Source organism: Macrobrachium nipponense, chromosome 22 (genome assembly GCF_015104395.2).
Source record: "Macrobrachium nipponense isolate FS-2020 chromosome 22, ASM1510439v2, whole genome shotgun sequence".
NCBI classification, from domain to species: domain Eukaryota; kingdom Metazoa; phylum Arthropoda; class Malacostraca; order Decapoda; family Palaemonidae; genus Macrobrachium; species Macrobrachium nipponense.
The window spans coordinates 437,288-444,316 of record NC_087213.1 but is presented as its reverse complement, the minus strand read 5'-3'; positions in this window follow the sequence as shown (position 1 = coordinate 444,316).

Sequence of the window (7,029 nt, the reverse complement as noted above, 5' to 3'; positions counted from 1 at the left end):
AACCAACCCTACAGAAACCAAAACAGCAACCTCCTTGGAAAAGGAGCGCCTGGAAAAGCAATCATGGTGATGAGATCTGACTTGAGTAAACTGAAAGAGATGGCAGAAAAAAGGAAAAAAGCTAAGAAGCAAGAAAACCAAGGGAGGAACTCAACGAGAAATACAAAGTACAAGAGAGGGGTGGGGACTAAACAGCACCATAGAAGATGTAAAACAGAGGCTTAAGGCCAAAGCACATAAAGATCCAACGGTACATGAACAGAATAAGGGATACCAACAGAACAAACTATTCGGAACCAACCAGAAAAGACTATACAGCCAACTAAGAGGGGAAGACAACCACCCAGAAATTCCTGAAGCCGAACCAAGTAAGAGACTCTGGGAAAAACATATGGAGCAATCCGGTATCACACAACAAACATGCAACATGGCTCCAGGAAGTCAAGGAAGAAGAAACAGGGAGAATAAAACAAAGATTCACAGACATCACGACAGACACAGTCAGACACCAACTAAAGAAAATGCCAAACTGGAAAGCCCCAGGTCCCGATGAAGTCCATGGATACTGGCTCAAAAACTTCAAGGCCTACACCCACGAATAGCAGAACAACTCCAGCATTGTATCTCAAATCACCAAGCACCCAAATGGATGGACCACAGGAAGAACATCCTTAGTACAAAAAGACAAGAGTAAGGGAAATATAGCCAGTAAACTACAGGCCTATCACCTGCCTACCAATAATGTGGGAAGTTACTAACAGGTATCATCAGTGAAAGGCTATACAACTACCTAGAGGAGACAAACACCATCCCCCACCAACAGAAAGGCTGCAGAAGGAAGTGTAGGGGCACAAAAGACCAGCTCCTCATAGACAAAATGGTAATGAAGAACAGTAGGAGAAGGAAAACCAACCTAAGCATGGCATGGATAGACTATAAGAAAGCCTTCGACATGATACCACACACATGGCTAATAGAATGCCTGAAAATATATGGGGAGAGGAAAATACCATCAGCTTCCTCAAAAATACAATGCGCAACTGGAATACAATACTTACAAGCTCTGGAATAAAACTAGCAGAGGTTTAATATCAGGAGAGGGATTTCCTTCCAGGGCGACTCACTGTCCCCACACTACTCTTCGTAGTAGCCATGATTCCCATGACAAAAGTACTACAGAAGATGGATGCCGGGTACCAACTCAAGAAAAGAGGCAACAGAATCAACCATCTGATGTTCATGGACGACATCAAGCTGTATGGTAAGAGCATCAAGGAAATAGATACCCTAATCCAGACTGTAAGGATTGTATCTGGGGACATCAGGATGAGTTTGGAATAGAAAAATGCGCCTTAGTCAACATACAAAAAGGCAAAGTAACGAGAACTGAAGGGATAAAGCTACCAGATGGGAGCAACATCAAACACATAGATGAGACAGGATACAAATACCTGGGAATAATGGAAGGAGGAGATATAAAACACCAAGAGATGAAGGACACGATCAGGAAAGAATATATGCAGAGACTCAAGGCGATACTCAAGTCAAAACTCAACGCCGGAAATATGATAAAAGCCATAAACACATGGGCAGTGCCAGTAATCAGATACAGCGCAGGAATAGTGGCAATGGACAAAGGCAGAACTCCGCAGCATAGATCAGAAAACCAGGAACATATGACATACACAAAGCACTACACCCAAGAGCAAATACGGACAGACTATACATAACACGAAAGGAAGGAGGGAGAGGACTACTAAGTATAGAGGACTGCGTTAACATCGAAAACAGAGCACTGGGGCAATATCTAAAAACCAGGTGAAGACGAGTGGCTAAAAGAGTGCATGGGAAGAAGGACTAATAAAAGTAGACGAAGACCCAGAAAGTATACAGAGACAGGAGGAAAGACAGAAAGAACAGAAGACTGGCACAACAAACCAATGCACGGACAATACATGAGACAGACTAAAGAACTAGCCAGCGATGACAATTGGCAATGGCTACAGAGGGGAGAGCTAAAGAAGGAAACTGAAGGAATGATAACAGCGGCACAAGATCAGGCCCTAAGAACCAGATATGTTCAAAGTACGATAGACGGAAATAACATCTCTCCCATATGTGGAAGTGCAATACGAAAAATGAAACCATAAACCACATAGCAAGTGAATGCCCGGCACTTGCACAGAAACCAGTACAAAAAAGAGGCCATGATTCAGTGGCAAAAGCCCTCCACTGGAGCCTGTGCAAGAAACATCAGCTACCTTGCAGTAATAAGTGGTACGAGCACCAACCTGAGGGAGTGATAGAAAACGATCAGGCAAAGATCCTCTGGGACTATGGTATCAGAACGGATAGGGTGATACGTGCAAACAGACCAGACGTGACGTTGATTGACAAAGTCAAGGAGAAAGTATCACTCATTGATGTCGCAATACCATGGAGGGCACCAGAGTTGAAGAGAAAGAGAGGGAAAAAATGGATAAGTATCAAGATCTGAAAAATAGAAATAAGAAGGATATGGGTGGGATATGCCAGTGGAAATCGTTACCCATAATCATAGGAGCACTAGGCACGATCCCAAGATCCCTGAAAAGGAATCTAGAAAAACTAGAGGCTGAAGTAGCTCCAGGACTCATGCAGAAGAGTGTGATCCTAGAAACGGCACACATAGTAAGAAGAGTGATGGACTCCTAAGGAGGCAGGATGCAACCCTCGGAACCCCACACTATAATATCCACCCAGTCGAATTGGAGGACTGTGATAGAGCAAAAAAAAAAAAAAAAAAAAAAAAATAATAATAATAACAAATCAAATTATATTTATTTAATTCTTCTCTGTATAAATTAATCAATTGCAGGTTATTCAGTGACTGACTTTTTTCAGAAAAGAATTCTCTCTCTCTCTCTTCTCTCTCTCTCTCTCACTCTCTCTCTCTCTCTCTCTCTCTCTCTCGTATCGTACTAAATTTTCTTCCAGTATGTTATCAATATATATATATATATATATATATATATATATATATATATATATATATATATATATATTTATAGATATATATATATGTATATGATATAAATATACATGTACATATATATATATATATATATATATATATATATATATATATATATATATATATATATATATATATATATATATATATATATATATATATATATATTGAACACTTTTGGTTTTCATCTCAGCTAGAGAAAATGAAGCTGAAGAAGATATGAAACCGCTATTAACATAAATAGCACGTACAAGATGATACTATATAATCTAAGTACAGAAAAACACACACACACACACACACACTATATATATATATATATATATATATAATATATATATATATATATATATATATATATAGATATATGATACATACAAATATATATATATATATATATATATATATATATATATATATATTTGATATTGTGTATATATATATATATATATTATATATATATATATATATATATATATATATATATATATATATATATATATATATATATATGTGTGTGTGTGTGTGTGTGTGTGTATGTGTGTTTTCTGTACTTTCATTATGTAGTATCATCTTGTTTGCATGTCTATAACTTTGTACGTGCTATCTATGTTAATAGTGGTTTCATATCTTCTTCAGCTTCATTTTCTCTTGCTTAGATGAAAAACCGAAAGTGCTTATAATCGAGAAAACTAAAAACGAAAAAAAAAAAAAATAAAAAATAAAAAAAATTTCATACGAAAATTCTCAATTTTCGTCTAATTCCTAGCTGTTAACATTTACTTCCTTTATGGAAGTATATATTAACACTTAACGTGAACTCCACGACGGTACTAAGGGTCCAGTTCCCCTTTTTTTTTAGGTATTATTAGCCTTTCAAGGCACCCCACCCCCAACAAAATGGATTAAAAATAGTATAATATCATGGAAATGGGCCAGGCGTCACAGGATTAGGGTACGTGAAATGCTCGGTGGTTTTGTTCAATATTGTTCAGCGAGAACAAGAACATAGGACTGAAAGTCATATAATAGTTTTGGCCATTAAAATCCCGGATTATTACTATTATTATTATTGTATGCTGGATGTAAACCCTTTCTTAAACATGTTTTATTGTAGATTATTGCTACATCAGCTGCACTGCATTAATTTCATTTCAAGAAACTCTGTAAAATTAATGCAGATGATCAGGAATAATCTTCAATAAAACATATTATTATTATTATTATTATTATTATTATTATTATTATTATTATTATTATTATTATTATTATTATTATTATTATTGTTCTAAAGGGTCCACAATAATACAAAGTGTTCAGAGTCCGCGTATAATTTTTAAGACTTTACAAAAAGCTTTCGAACCCTTCCCTGGGTTCATCTTCAGTCCAAATGAACAATTAGTTACAACATGTACCTCTGTACATGTTGTAACTCACTGTTCAGTTGGGACTGAAGATGAACCCAGGGAAGGGTTCGAAAGCTTTTTATAAAGTCTTAAAATTATACATGGACTCTTAACACTTTGTATTATTGTGGACCCTTTAGAACATTATATATACTCTCGCGATAGAGAGTTTTTCCCTACTACTACTACTATTATTATTATTATTATTATTATTATATTATTATTATTATTATTATTATTATTATTATTTTTTTTTTTTTTTTTGCTCTATCACAGTCCTCCAATTGGACTGGGTGGTATTTATAGTGTGGGTTCCGGGTTGCATCCTGCCTCCTTAGGAGTCCATCACTTTTCTTACTATGTGTGCCGTTTCTAGGATCACACTCTTCTGCATGAGGCCCGGAGCTACTTCAGCCTCTAGTTTTTCTAGATTCGTTTCAGGGATCTTGGGATCGTGCCTAGTGCTCCTATGATTATGGGTACGATTTCCACTGGCATATCCCATCATCCTTCTTATTTCTATTTTCAGATCTTGATACTTATCCATTTTTTCCCTCTCTTTCTCTTCAACTCTGGTGTCCCATGGTATTGCGACATCAATGAGTGATACTTTCTTCTTGACTTTGTCAATCAACGTCACGTCTGTCTGTTTTTGCACGTATCACCCTATCCGTCCTGATACCATAGTCCCAGAGGATCTTTGCGTGATCGTTTTCTATCACTCCCTCAGGTTGGTGCTCGTACCACTTATTACTGCAAGGTAGCTGATGTTTCTTGCACAGGCTCCAGTGGAGGGCTTATTATTATTATTATTATTATTATTATTATTATTATTATTATTATCAGAAGATGAATCCTTTTCATAAGGAACAAAACCCATATGGTCCACTGACCTAAAATTCAAGTTTCCAAAGAATATGGCGTTCAATTGAAAGAAGTAACAGAAGGCAATGATAGGAAATACAGAAAGAAGGAAACAATTGTTAAAAAAAGAAAAAATCCAATGGAACGCACGACCTCTTGTCCTATTCTAGCCCAGGCCAGAAGAATTCAATTATAATGGCAAGGAAGGGATTATGACAATTGTTTATGATCCAGGTTCGTATGAGTTTAAATAATAAACTGTTTATAACATCAGATTAGGTCGGGGTTTCAGAATTTGCAAGAAACGTTAGGAGTTATAGTACAAATCACCGCTATGAGAGAGAGAGAGAGAGGAGAGAGAGAGAGAGAGAGAGAGAGAGAGAGAGAGAGAGATTTTCCAACTTGCTCTCTTAGCAATTAGCGCATTTTGCTCGTAAATGCGAAATCCATGTTCAGGCCCCATTAGCAGTCTAACCAGTAATGTATGTCAAGTCTGGACTCTGGTAACCCCGAGAATTTGCAAGAAAATATACGTCTCTCTCTCTCTCTCTCTCTCTCTCTCTCTCTTCTCTCTCTCTCTCTCTCTCTCTCTCTCTCTCTCTCTCTCTCTCTCTCTCTCTCTCATCTTTTAGCTACAATATTGCTGGACACTAGAGCGTTAGTCGCTTCATAAATTCATAAATATACACAAACAAACACCACACACACATACATACATCATATATATATATATATATATATATATATATATATATATATATATATATATATATATATATATACATACATACAAACACACACACACACATATATATATATATATATATATATATATATATATATATAATATATATATATATTACTAATTGACGCTTTATTTACCTCTCTCCTTTTTTTTTTTCTAAGATGGAAAAAGGTCCTACCAGCAGCAGCAGTCTCTCTCTCTCTCTCTCTCTCTCTCGATGGATGTAGCCCAAGATGGTGATAGTCTGACCTTTATTGGAAGTACCTGGGATAAATTAGTCAGAGACCTGGCAGGTGTGTGTCTCGGAGTCCGTCAGTTTTGAGCGAGCAAGTCTAAAGGTCGTCTTGTCCCCACATTCACCACGTTATATTGTCGATCTGACAGGTCCGAGTCGTCTGTCAATTTGACAGCTGACAGTAGACTCTGAAGAGACCATGAAATGCAGTAAAGTCAGCTGTTAAAGAGCAGAGAGATCAGGAGTGTGATTTTCTTTTGTAGTCTGGACGGTGTTAGAGAGAAGATGCAATGCATGAATACCCTAATACTGTTTCCCTTGTATTTTAATACAGTTTTATCTATTTATCAATTTTTTTTAATGGGTGAGACTTTTTCTGTATTTCCTTTCACCTCCTCTTAATTCTGCCTAATGAACACCATAATATTCTTCGGATGCTTGAATTTCAGGTCAGTGACCCTTGTGAGCTTGTCACATGTGAATAGATTTCACTTTCTGAATAATAATAATAATAATAATAATAATAATAATAATAATAATAATAATAATAATAATAATAATAATAAAATGTCAGAACAATAAAAGTGATGTTTTTTCATTAGACTGCTTTCTCGATAACTATCAATAATATTGAGATGAATCCCATTCATATGGAACAAGCCCATATCAGAGGCCAACCACTGACTTGGAATTCAAGCTTCCAAAGAATACGGTGTTCATTTAAGAAGAAGGCTATAGGAAATGTAGAAAGTAGTGACCATTTATT